The sequence below is a fragment of the Peromyscus californicus genome, unplaced genomic scaffold (genome assembly GCF_007827085.1).
Source record: "Peromyscus californicus insignis strain IS unplaced genomic scaffold, ASM782708v3 Scaffold_11__1_contigs__length_118956290, whole genome shotgun sequence".
In the NCBI taxonomy this organism is placed as follows: Eukaryota; Metazoa; Chordata; class Mammalia; order Rodentia; family Cricetidae; genus Peromyscus; species Peromyscus californicus.
The window spans coordinates 118,806,780-118,821,072 of NW_026294402.1; the positions used below are offsets into that span (position 1 = coordinate 118,806,780).

At 37.4% G+C, this 14,293-nt stretch overlaps 1 protein-coding gene across 7 annotated transcripts in view; it reads right to left on the reverse strand.

Annotated features, from left to right (window-relative positions):
• Positions 1–3,358: 3,358 nt before the first annotated feature.
• The window catches only part of LOC128102265 (zinc finger protein 431-like), a 118,748-nt gene continuing 107,813 nt past the window's right edge, over positions 3,359–14,293 (reverse strand). For 2 of the 7 annotated variants that reach the window (XR_008215374.1, XR_008215369.1), the window contains exons 3-4: positions 10,000–10,093; positions 5,281–6,984 (exon numbers count right to left, since the gene is read on the reverse strand). The gene's annotated coding sequence lies outside the window, so the exon portion shown is untranslated. Of the gene's footprint in view, positions 6,985–9,999; positions 10,094–14,293 lie in introns of all 7 variants that reach the window. The other 5 variants (XR_008215372.1, XR_008215373.1, XR_008215367.1 and 2 more) reach the window with 5 other exon arrangements.

The following is a 14,293-nucleotide window of genomic DNA, read 5'->3' on the forward strand; positions in this document are numbered from 1 at the left end:
ATATGATAAAGGAACTGGGCGGTGGTGGTGCATGCCTTTAATCCCAGCACATGGGAAGAAGAGGCAGGTGGATCTCTGTGAGTTCAAGGCCAGCCTGGTCTACAGAGTGAGTTCCAGGAAAGGCACCAAAGCTACACAGAGAAACTTTGTCTTGAAAAACATATATATATATATATATATATATATATATATATATATATATGAATGATAAAGATATTTATGCCTATGGCAGAAGCGTCTCCAGTTTAGAAATTGGAAACTATTTTATGTGTAAAGTTTCTAAAAGGTTGGTATTTAATATTTTGTACTATGATGAGTGCTTATCTTTTTGCTATGGGTAAGATATAGGTACTCTGTCTTCAAAGGTCCACATACTGGGAAAATTGGTCTTAAAGTGACAGTATGGACAATGTGGAACATCCCTGGATATTGACCTCAGAAGACATTTTCATTAGAACTGATATCTTAAATGATCTAATTTATGGCAAACTTAAGAATAGCAATTTTGCTACTTAAATTTTTAAGTAAAATGTTACTATGTATATAAAAATGAAAATTACATGAAAACTATTGTATCTTATCTTTATTATTCCAGGTATTGATATGGTTATGAATTCTGAATCTGTCTTTTAAATCATCAGTCATTGCTTCCAACTTCGTTCAATTGTTATATAATAAAGTCTTAATGTTCATAGATAGCCTCAATCACATACTTTCATTATGCTTTCTTTTTCCCCTTCTTTTCTCCCTCCCTCCCTCCCTCCCTCCCTCTCTTCCTCCCTCCCTTTCTTCCATCCTTTTTTCTGCAGCCCAGGCTGGCCTGAAATTTATGTAACCTCCTGAAATCTGTCAATGTAATGCACCATATAAACAAACTGAAAGAAAAAAAACACATGATCTTCTCATTGAATGCTGAAAAAGCCTTGGACAAAATCTAACACCCCTTCATGATAAAGGTTCTAGAGAGATCAGGAATACAAGGAACATACCTAAACATAATAAAGGCAATTTACAGCAAGCTGACAGCCAACATCAAATTAAATGGAGAGAAACTCAAAGCGATTCCACTAAAATCAGGAACAAGACAAGGCTGTCCACTCTCCTCATACTTATTCAACATAGTACTTGAAGTTTTAGCTAGAGCAATAAGACAACAAAAGGAGATCAAGGGGATACAAATTGGAAAGGAAGAAGTCAAACTTTCATTATTTGCAGACAATATGATAGTATACGTAAGTGACCCCAAAAATTCTACCAGGGAACTCCTACAGCTGATAAACTCCTTCAGTAAGGTGGCAGGACACAAGATTAACTCAAAAAAATCAGTAGTCCTCCTATATACAAATGATAAATGGGCTGAGAAAGAAACCAGAAAAATCACCCTTTACAATAGCCACAAATAATATAAAATACCTTGGGGTAACTCTAACTAAGCAAGTGAAAGACCTGTATGATAAGAACTTTAAGTCTCTGAAGAAAGAAATTGAAGAAGATATCAGAAAATGGAAAGATCTCCCATGCTCATGGATAGGTAGAATCAACATAGTAAAAATGGCAATCTTACCAAAAGCAATCTGCAGATTTAATGAAATCCCCATCAAAATCCCAACACAATTCTTCACAGACTTGGAAAGAACAATATGTAACTTTATATGGAAAAACAAAAAACCTAGGATAGCTAAAAGAATCCTGTATAATAAAGCAACCTCTGGAGGCATCATGATTCCTGACCTCAAACTCTACTATAGCGCTATAGTAATGAAAAAAAAAGCTTGGTTCTGGCATAAAAACCAACACGTGGACCAATGGAATCAAATTGAAGACCCTGACATTAATCCACATACCTATGAACATATGATCTTCAACAAAGAAGCCAAAACTGTACCGTGGAAAAAAGAAAGCATCTTCAACAAATGGTGCTGGCATAACTGGATACAAACATGCAGAAGATTGCAAATAGATCCATATCTGCTGCCATGCACAAAACTCAAGTCCAAGTGGATCAAAGATCTCAACATAAATCCAGTTACACTGAACTTGATAGAAGAGGAAGTAGGAAGTAGTCTGGAACACATTGGCACAGGAGACCACTTTCTAAATATAACACCAGTAGCACAGACACTAAGATCAACAATTAATAAATGGGACCACCTGAAACTGAGAAGCTTTTGTAGAGCAAAGGACATGGTCAATAAGACAAAACAACAGCCTACAGAATGGGAAAAGATCTTCATCAACCCCACATCTGACAGAGGGCTGATCTCCAAAGTATATAAAGAACTCAAAAAGCTAGACTTCAAAATACTGAACAATCCAATTAAAAAATGGGCTACAGAGCTTAACAGAGAATTCTCAACAGAAGAATCTCAAATGGCTGAAAGGCATTTAAGGAATTGCTCAACATCCTTAGTCATCAGGGAAATGCAAATCAAAACAACTCTGAGATACCACCTTACACCTGTCAGAATGGCTAAGATCAAAAACACTGAAGACAGTGTATGTTGGAGAGGATATGGAGCAAGGGGAACACTCCTCCACTGTTGGTGAGAATGCAAACTTGTACAACCACTGTGGAAATCAGTATGGCAGTTTCTCAGAAAATTGGGAATAAGTCTTCCTCAAGACCCAGCTATACCACTCTTGGGCATATACCCAAGGAATGCTCAATCTTACCACAAAGATACATGCTCAACTATGTTCATATCAGCATTATTCGTAATAGCCAGAACCTGGAAACAACCTAGATGCCCCTCAACTGAAGAATGGATAAAGAAAATGTGACACATATATACAATGGAGTACTACTCACAGTAAAAAAACAATGATATCATGAAATTTGCAGGCAAATGGATGGAACTAGAAAATATCATCTTAAGTGAGGTAACCCAGACTCAGAAGGACAAACATAGTATGTACTCACTCATAAGTGGATACTAGATGTGAGGGAAGGGATGGCCAGACTGCAATCCACAACTCCAGAGAGGCTAGCTAACAGGGAAAGACCCTAGGAGGGACACATGAATGACCCTGCTAAGGAGAAGTGGATGAAATCTACATGAGTGGACTGGGTGTTGGGGGGTGTCAGAGGGTGATGAGTGGGGGATAAGAACATAGGGAAATGGGAGGGTCAAGCTGGAACAGGGACAGAGTAGGAGGGCAGGGAGAAAGATACCATGATAGATGAGGACATCATGGGAATAGGAAGAGGCAGGGTGTGCTGGGGAGGCTCTCAGGAATCCACAAGGATGACCCCACCTTGGTCTGCTGGCTATATATATATATATATATATATATATATATATATATAAATGTATTGTATTATATGCATGCATGGGGAGATAGAGAAGGAAAGAGAGTAAGTAAGTGTCATAGTATACCTGTAGAGGTCAGAGGACAACTTGTGGGAGTCAGTTTTCTCCTTTCACCTTGTGCATCCTGAGGATTAAACTCAGGACATGGATATCAGGCCTGGTGGCAATGCCTTTCTTTACCCACTTGGCTATCTTGCTAGCTCTTGATTTTTTTTTTAATTAATAATGATTTAGTTTTTACTTTCTAACATATATCAAAATAACTGGTTTTTAAAATTCATTTTATATTTGAGACGTTGTTAGACTCATTTCTTATTTTTAGGAATTTTCTCTATAGATAGTAATGTCAACATCTGCCAATAATGACAGTTTATTTCTTATTTTCTGACTCTAATTTTTTATTTCTGTTTCTTGTATGATTGCAGTAGCTAGAAGAATCCAATGATGAATAAAGTTGAGAAAGTGTACTCTTCTTTGCTCCTTATCTATTCAAGAAATATTATGACATTCATCACCATGTGTAATGTGAGTTATAGGTTTTCTGTAGTGTATTTATATCAACTGAGAAAATTTCTATGCATTTCTTGTGCTCTGAGATTCCCTTTTTCCATTAATATACATTGGATTTAGTTAATGCCTTTTTATTACATTAATTGATATGATCATATGATTTTTCTTTATTATTCCATTAATATGACAGTATAAACAAGAATTCCTGAAGAGAAGCTGTGTTTGCAGAGGCTAAGTAATTAAAACTAATTATCCTAATAATAATTTTGTTGGACAATCTTAGGCCTACTGAACAGGCATTCCTTACTCCATCCCCCTCTTCTGCATCAGACTTAACATTCTGCTACTTCCAGAACTAACATCTGGACAAATCACTTAAAATGTATCAATTTAGCAGAACCCTGTTTTCCCAGCTAATCAAAGGGCCAAGAGTGCTGTCAGAGAGCATCAGGCCTATGACAGAGTTCTCCCCACTTTGTTTTGTAACCTGCTTCTCTGATGTTTGCATCACTGTGTCTTAAGTATGGCTTGATTTATAACTTCCTTAGTTCTGTTACCATAGAAATTACATGAAACTTTGGAACAGTGGAACTTGAGGTAACCTAAACCCATGTTTCTGAGCCAATGCCATTCAAATTTACCTCTAGAATAAATATCTTGTATTTCCTTTGAGTTTAAAACTGTGTTTTTGCATTGACGGCACATTGTTTTTTCAAATATTGATCAAGTTTTGCTTCCCTGGAATAAATCAGTTCATCATAGTGTGCAATTATTTTTTAAAAATCTTGCTAAATTCTGTTTTGTTAAGGATGTTTGTATATGTATTCAGGATAGTTTTGAACTAAAATGATCTTTTGTTGTGCTGACCTCTGGTTTAGGTATTAAGGTAATTTCAGCTACATAGAATAGTAAATTTTCCCTTCTTTTTGTATTTTCTGGTAGAGATTGTTGATAATTTTCCATAATTTTTAAATTTCCCATAATGTTTTTAATAGTTCTTTTTGGAGGATTTTTGGGAAGAAGTTATTAATTTAATTTCTTTAACAGTCATAGGTAATAATGAAATTACCTCTTGCTTTAGGCAAATATTTTATATTTTTCAAGGAATTGGCCCATTTCAATGAATTTATAAATTTTATGTACTGGAATTTCAAAGTATTTTTTCTCGTTGATTCTGCAAGGTCTTTAGCAATATTCTTGATTTATTCCTGTATTGATAATTTGTATTTTGATTTTTCTCTGGTCTGTCTTAACACTAATGATATTGACTTTTTAAAATTTTGTCTTTTTTGTTTGTTTGCTTGTTTTAGCTGAGGATCAAACCCAGAGTTTTGCCCATGCTAAGCAGGATCTCACCACTGAGCTAAATTCCCACCTCCTACCATTCTTTTAGAAGGATCAGATTTGTGTTTCATTTGTTTTCTTTGTTTTTTTTTTTTTTGCTTTTTCAACTTAGTTAATTTTTCTTGCTCTTATTCTTAGTAAACTTTTTATTTATCTTATTTAACTTCTTCTCTAACTCTTAGGGGAGCAGGAAAATCAGAGATTCCTCCTCTTTTCTAATGTAAATATTTTGTGTTATACATTTTTATGTCTTTCACTGCTTTAGTAGTGTCTCATGGTTATATTTTCTTTTCACTCAATTAAGCATATTTCAAAATTTTCCCTTGATGCCTTGTAGGCAGAGATTTCCTGTCTTGACCACCTGCTCCCAAATAATCACTCAGAGTCTTTTTTTTCTTTCTATTCCTTTGACTCTCTCTTTCTTTTTTATTTATTAAGAAATTTTATTATTCATTTTACATACCAATCATGCATGGATCCCCCTCTTTCCTCCTCCCATCCCTCCAGCCTTCCCCCACACCTACCCCCCATTCCTTCCTACAAGAAGGTAAGGAGTCAGCAGAGCCTGGTATATTTATAGAGGCAGATCCGAGCCCCTCCCCTTGCCTCAAGGCTGTACGAGGTGTCTCACCATAGGTAGTGGGCTCCAAAAAGCCAGCTCATGCACCAGGGATGGACCCTGATCCCACTGCCAGGGGCTCCTTAAGCAGATGAAGCTATACAACTGTCTTTTGTGGTGATATATTGTGTCCTCCAATATATTGTGCATCATAATAAACTTATCTGGGGTCAGAGGACAGAACAGCCACTAGATAGACATAGAGGCCAGAAAATGGTGGCACACACTCCTTTAATCCTATCACTTGGGAGGCAGAGATCCATTCGGCTCTCTGTGAATTCAAAGCCACACTGGAAACAGCCAGGCATGGTAACTCATGCCTTTAATCCCAGAAAGTGATGTCAGAAATCAGAAAGGTATATAAGGCGTGAAAACCAGGAACTAGAGCTGGTTAAGCTTTTAGGCTTTTGAGCAGCAGTTCAGCTGAGATTCATTCTGGATGAGGACTCAGAGGCTTCCAGTCTGAGGAAACAGGATCAGCTGAGGAATTGGCAAGGTGAGGTGGTTGTATCTTGTTCTGCTTCTCTGATCTTCCAGCTTTAACCCAATACCTGGCTCCGGGTTTGATTTTATTAATAAGACCTTTTAAGATTACAGTCTTGCTTGTGCAGAGGGTCTAGTCCAGTCCCATGGAGGCTCCACAGGTGTTAGTCTCAATTTCATGAGTTCCCACTAGTTTGGTTTGGTTGTCTCTGTAGGTTTTCCCTCATTCATAAGTGGATACTAGATGTAAAGCAAAGGATAACCAGACTATAATCAACAGCTCCAGACAAGCTAGCTAACAGGGAGAACCCTAAGAGTGATGCATGGATTGCCATGGGAAGGGGAAACAGATGAGATCTCCATGAGTAAACTGGGGATGAGGGAGACCAATGGAGGGTAGGGGGGGGGGATGAGAATATAAAGAAACAAGATGGTCGAGCTGGAACAGGGATGGAATGGGAGAGCAGTCAAAGAGATACCATGGTAGAGGGAGACATCACGGGGATAGAGAGAAACCAGGTGCTAGGGAAGTTCCCAGAAATCCACAAGGATGACCCCAGCTTAGACTACTAGCAATAGTGGGGAGGGTGCCTGAACTGGCTTAACCCAGTAATCAGATTGGTGAATATTCTGTCATCATAGAGTCTTTCTCCAGTAACTGATAGAAGCAGATGCAGAGATCCACAGCCAAACACCAGACCAATTCCAGGAGTCCAGCTGAAGAGAGAGAAGAGAAACTCTATGAGAAAGGGGCACCACTCAGAGTCTTAATATTAATTATAAATGTTTGGCCAATAGCTCAGGCTTATTACTTACTAGCTCTTACATTTTAAATTAAACCATAGTCCTTATTTATGATCTGCCTCATGGTGGTACCTTTATTATCATGGTAGGTTCATCTCCTACTCCCTCTGTGTCTGGCTGGCAATTCCTCTGACTCTGCCTTTCCTCTTCCCAGCATGTCTTACCCAATCTCTTCTTTTCCAGCTATTGGTCAATCAGCTTTTTATTAACAATGAGAGCAACACATTTTTCACAATGTACTAAAGGATTATTCCACAGCAATGCCTGATCTTACATAAAATTATAAAGTCAGTGAAATTCAGTATTTTTTTTAAAAAATTGGACAAAGTAATTCTAATTCTACATTTGCATGGAAAATAAATGTAAGACACCAAATAATGACATTAAAAACAGGAGAATAAAGCCTAAAGTTTTCTGTTATCAAAACATATTGTTTAAAAAAAGCAAAAAACAAACCAAAAAACACAATTGGAAAATGAAAGTCAATAGTACAGAAATAGATGATAAAAGAATAAAGTAAAATAGCCAGACAGTGGTGGAACACACCTTTAACCCCAGCACTCAGGAGGCAGAGACAGGCGGATCTGTGTGAGTTTGAGGCCAGCCTGGTCTACAGAGTGAGTCCCAGGACAGCCAGGACTGTTTCACAGAGAAACCCTGTCTCAAAAAACAAAACAAAAACAAAAAGAATGAAGTAAAATAACCAAGACAATTTCATGGCTATAGATGATTAGTATATAATAATAGCAATACTCCAAATTGTTAAAAGAATAACAATTATTCTTCAAATGGCATTGGGGAAATCAGCTATACATTGAAAATACATAAAGTAAAACTCTTACCTTGTTTCATGTGTGAAAAAAAATTCTAGATAGGTGAAAGGTATTAATAAAAACAAGGAAAAAATCATTCTAAAGGTATTACAACACAGAAAATGCTTTTGGGGTGTGTGTGTGTGTGTGTGTGTGTGTGTGTGTGTGTGTGTGTGTGTGTGTCTTCTCTGACATGTGTGTACAGAGGCTAGATGCACATAGAGGTGTTTTCCTCTAGCATGCTCTATCTTTATTTTGAGACAAGTTCTTTCACCAAACCCAGAACTAGCTGCTTTGGCTAGACTGACTGGCCAGCAAGCCTGAGTAATCCTCCTGCTGCTGCACCCACCAGAGCTGGGACACAGGCATGTACAGCCATGCTCAGCTTTTACATGAGTGTTGAGGATCAAAACTCAAGTCTTCTTGCTTATACAGCAAACACTTTGTCCACTAAGTTGTCTATCCAGACCCAGAACAATATTTTTGTTACTGTGAGACAACAAAGGCCCTACTACGCAAAATACAAATGCAATAAATGGGAACAATCAGACATGGTAAAGCAACAACAAGAAAAACTTGAAGAAAATATTTACCATTATCAAGCCTTACATTGCAGAAGAAATTAAAAATAAAGGTATGCGCTTTGTTCCACAAAGCTCTTCAATAGGAGGCCCACTCTTCTTGAACTTAGAAATCTTTTCCTAACAATGAAGGGAAAACAACTACAGAATGCTTTTAGCAAATTATGTTATGTGTCCTCTCTAGAAAGCCACAGTTGTCACTGGACTTGGTAGCCAGAGTTAGGACTGTACCCCAGGCTCTTCTAGTACTCCTACCACACAACTATTCTCAAAGGTCCTGAAAGATTGTGTACTAGTTGGCAGATGTTTGTCATTCTAAGATTTCCTAGAGTAGTATGCTTTTCTTTTGTTTAACTTTACTTCAAATTGAAATCTATTTTGTGAACAATGTAAAACAATATTTAGAGGGAAATTAATAGTATCAAATCCTATATTTTGAAAGAAAAGGGTCTCAAATCATCCCAACTTCTACCTAAAATTACAAAAACAAGTCAAAGTAAATCCAATGTAAACAGAAGAAAGGAAATGATAAAGATCTGAAATCAATGTGCTGGAAAACAAACTCCAAAACAAAGTTGGTTAAACAAAAGCTGATTTTCTAAGATAATCAATGAAACTGACAATACATTTGCTGGACTGATAAGAAACTGCATAAAAACAGAAAGTAAGCCGGGCAGTGGTGGCGCACGCCTTTAATCCCAGCACTCGGGAGGCAGAGCCAGGTGGATCTCTGTGAGTTCGAGGCCAGCCTGGGCTACCAAGTGAGTTCCAGGAAAAGGCGCAAAGCTACACAGAGAAACCCTGTCTCAAAAAAACCAAAAAAAAAAAAAAAAAACCAGAAAGTACAAGAATTAAGAATGAAAGCAGCAATATCACTTTAGATCCTTCAATATAAAGGGTTTATCAGTGGGATGCAGTGAGCAACTTCAGAACAAATTAGATAACTTAGTGATAAGGTAAGTTCTTGAAAGATACAAAAACTAAAACTCAAAAAAAAAAAAGAAAGAAATGCACTAAGTAGCTCCATAGCTATAAAATAAATTAAAATGTTATTAAAAATCTTTTTTAAATTTATTTTTATTTTATGTGCATTGGTGTTTTGCCATGGTGTCCTGTCCCATGGAACTAGAGTTGCAGAGAGTTGTGATCTGCCATACAGGTGCTGGGAATTAAATCCAGGTCCTCTGGAAGAGCAGTCAGTGTTCTTAACCACTCAGTCATCTCTCCAGCCCTTCAAAATGTTATTAAAAACCCTTCTGTGAACAAGATACATTGACAAATTTTTTTAAAGAAAACATTAGGTTTCACAGTCTTCATAAAATTCAGTATAGAGTACTTCTAACTCATTCTATGAGACTATGTGATTTAACTAATAGGTAAAAATCATATAGACATTGTATAGAAAAATAGAGGATCAATAGCCTTTCTGAATGTAACTGAAGTATAATGTAAACTTGTGCATAAATTGAAACTTTGTTCTCTGAGGAAGAGTGTAATGTAGCACTGTTGCCTGTCCCTTCACATGTTAAGCTTACCTTTTTCATTGAAAAGCATGTTTTTTGAAATAGGTAATCTTGACATCTCTTTCATTGCAGTGCTTCTCAGTTTTCAGCACATACTAATCCATTACTGAAAGAGATACAAATTGAGTAATTTCATGATTTTAGAAGAGAAAAAATTCATGTTGGATTGGAGGTTTTATACAACATAGTAAAAAGCCACAGATTTTTGAATTTGTGAAATTTTGGAAATCAAAGAATGAGACACAGTATATTTGGTGCTCACAAACAAAATTATATCGTTCTTTAAAAAAATTAAAATGGCAAATTTTCAATATTTGGTGGGAATATATTACTAAATGTATGTTACAAACCAGTTCCTTATTCTTGGCACTGGAGTAGTATCTTCCTTTTTTGTTTGATTATTCTTGGTGAAACAAACCAAAGGCTGATGTCTAAACACATTATGCTTCAGGTGGGTGACCTTACTACTAGGCCCAACACAAGAGTGTTTACAGCTGAAAATACCAGAATCCTACAACAAACTGTTCTCATAACATTGATTCTGACCATATAGTTTCAGACCTTGACATCAAAGGAGTTAGAGGTCAGAGGAAGTGAGTCATTTCTGCTCAAAGCAAGTTGTGGCTTCTAGTAAGGAAAGGCAGAAAGGACACCTCCCTTCTGTGGTATGTAAGTTGCATGGATTTGAGGACATGGAACTCAAAAACATTGGAATATAATGGAACTAAAGAGGGAGAGGTTTGTGTTATAGATAGGGTAAAATATGCCTTCTCCCCAAATTCCCTCCCATTACAATCACAACAGCAGGCTTGGTTCTTGTACCCCTGAAGAAGAATCCACAAGGGCCACAAGTAGAGCAAGCAAGTAATCAAAGTGATTTTGGCAGCTGAGAAAAAAAAAGCAAAGTACACTCCCCAGAGTGAAAGGCAGATTGAGCTGAGCAGCAATGGGAAAAAACTTCTAGTATCTTGATGCATAAGACTTGGTCTGTCATTTCTCTTCCCCTTATCCATTCCTGGGGCTGTTGGTCATGGTTTCCTTCCTAGAATGGGTGGAGGCTTTCTTAGAAGCCAACTTACTCACAGTTCGGTGTGTTACAATTAGATACATTAAATGTAGTAGTATGTATAAAGGTGTAACTATTCATAAAGTAAAACAGTTTACTTCAGAAAGCACAACAGTGTCTTGCAGGTATTCCTAAAAGGGTGTTTTGTAGGAGCTGGTCAGAGCCTGATGAGACCAACTTCATAGTTTTTATTGCAGTCCTAGTTTTCATCTTTCCCCTTATCATGTCAATTTGGCTATATCATAACCAGGTATAAGCCATCTTATTTATCTTCTGTAGTGTTCCCAACATTTCTGTTTTGTCCTGATATCTGTTTTTAACTCAACAGTTGGGGTGATACTGTTGTTATAGGTCACGTCAGATCAAAGGAAGATGAAATTCTCTTTTGATTAAACATCACATGGGTGCGGTTTGCTCACCTGTAATCTTAGTACTTTTGAGGGTAAGGCAGGAAGATCACGAGTTTGAGGCCAACCTAAGCTATATAGCTGTCTCAAAGGTAAAAAAATGAAAGAAAGATTATATATAAAAACTTTAACCTCTCATTTTCTTTGAGCTATGAATTATGATCATAGAAAGAGCATAAAAGTTGGGTCTGGGGAAAAACATCAACTATGTATTTCAAAATATTTGTGAAAACTACTTTGAATGAAGACTCATTTTATTTTCTATGGCGACTTAACAGATATTGATCTGAATGAATCTTTTATATGAATCTTTGAGTGAGAAGTCTGTGAGTTTTTGTTGTTGTTGTTGAGTAGACATTCAATAGTTGACTCCCAGCAACATTGGCATGCTAACCTTATCACATTATTTTTTATCCATAAGTTTCCCAGGGACAGAAACTATCTGATTCATTATTATAAGCTCAGCACCCGACTCACAGTAACCATTCCCTGAGGACTACATTATAAAAAGATGTCTTATTATTTCTGTGAGAGTGTGAACTCTAGGTAATTTATTACAGTTATCCCCTTGTTGTCTCTTGCACAAAGCCATGATTTTTCCATGAGAAGAATACATGACTGACTTAACTCTGTGCACCCATGTCACTAGTGTGCAAAACCACACATGACACATAGTAAGCCCCGTTTGCTAAGCTAGTAGAGGAAAATAAACCTTGCTGCTTTTTACAGTAGATGAAGGGCTTTGCCACATTCTTGAAGGCTACTAAATAGTTACTGAGGCATTTAAAATCACCCAATCTGTGCAGTGGTTCTCAGACTTTAATATGAATCAGAATCATAGTTTTATTGAACTTGAGATCATGGTCTGTTCTCCAAGAAGCCAGGTAGGCTACCAATCTTCAATAAGCCAATCACAACAACCAAATTAATAGCAAAAACCAGAGAAAGAAATATTCCGTATGGCCATATTGTAAATTGGAACAAAGAGATCCAGTGACCTCCAGTGAAATCCATATTCAAGGTCCTTAAGTAATATTAAAATTTAAATAGAGTGCCAGGGATTTTCATATCTAAGCAGTCCCAGTTACATTTGGTCCTGCTCACCAGTGCTGACCTCCAGTATCTCTAGAAAGGTGGTCTGACAAGTTGTCAGCCTTGCGTGTAATTTCTTTTCTGAGAGGCAAGTGCCTCCTCTGGCTGACATCAAGTTTTAGGTTTTCTCTTTCCCAGAATAAAATTACTAGAGGATATTCAGTTTTTGGGAGTCCATTGTTTTAATAGTCTGACAGCCAAATAAAGGGCACAAGTGTCTCTTCAAAATCTATTTGCTCCTGCCAGGATGGTAACAATGGAGGGCTATGGATTCATGTTCTTTGAAATTGACAGGGCCTGGGCCTTTGGATTCCTCAGGTGATTCTCATTTCCACCCAAATTAAAGAACCCTTTGGTGTAGACCTCAGCCTTTTTCATGTCATCCCATCATGAAAAAATATTATTTCTAAGTACACTAATATAAATAACACAAAGTTACTTGCAGGAAAACAACCTCTACTTCCTGGGAAGATGAGTTGGTCCTGCAAAAGCTCAGTGTTGTACCCAATGCCAGCAGTTCCAGCACTAGCCAAGAGCTCATTAAAAATACAAATCTCATGCTGGCAATAGAACTCAATGGAAGAGAATTTGCCTACAATGTATAAAACTCTGGGTTTAATCTCTGGCACTGCAAAATGAATGAATGAACTTTTTAAATCAAATAAAAATTCAAGGCTCGGGCTTTTTGCAGTCTCATAGAAGCAGAATTAGCTTTCCAAGGAGATGTCTGGGGAATCCTTATGCAGATGAAGATTGAGAAGCATTGGCTTTAACAACCCCAACCTTAAAACTCTATCTTTGACCTCACCATAACTTATGCACATTCAGGAAAGGCCCGAGTTTGCTGCAGTTGACTCAAAAAAGCAAGGGAAGTGAGGTTGTAATCTGCTGAGCTCAGCTATCCCCACTCCTGTTTACACTTGAGATGTATTGGCTCCTCTGCTAATTTATTTTTTATTTTTTTTTAATTTTACATACCAATCCCAGTTCCCCCTCCCTCCTCTTCTCCCATCCCCCTCTCCACTCCTCAGAGAGGGTAAGGCCTCTCTTGGGGAGTCAACAAAGTCTGGCATACTAAATTGAGGCAGAACCAAGACCATCCATTATGCCATTTTATGCACCCAGGATAAGTCCTGGTCCCAGTGCCACGGGTTCCCCAAACAGATCTAGCCACATAACTGTCACCCACATTCAGAGGGCCTAGTTTGGTTTCATGTATGTTTCCAAGCTGACAGGCCAAAGTCCATGAACTACAAGGCTGTCTACTCTCTCCATATCTATTCAATATAGTACTCAAAGTTCTAGCTAGAGCAATAAGACAACAAAAGGAGATCAAGGGGATACAAATTTGAAAGGAAGAAGTCAAACTTTAGCTATTGCAAATGATATGATAGTATACACAAGTGACCCCAAAAATTCTATCAGAAAACTCCTACGGCTGATAAACACCTTCAGTAATGTGGCAGGATACAAGATTAACTCGAAACAAAACAAAACAAAACAACAACAGTAGCCCTCCTATATACAAATGATAAATGAGCTGAGAAAGAAATCAGAGAAACATCACCTTTTTACAATAGCCACAAACAACATAAAATATCTTGGGGTAACTCTAACCAAACAAGTGAAAGACATGTATGACAAGAACATTAAGTCTTTAAAGAAAGAAATTGAAGAAGATCTCAGAAATGGAAAGATCTCCCATGTCAGAGTCAGCCTGCTGACGAGTCGACTGGGTATC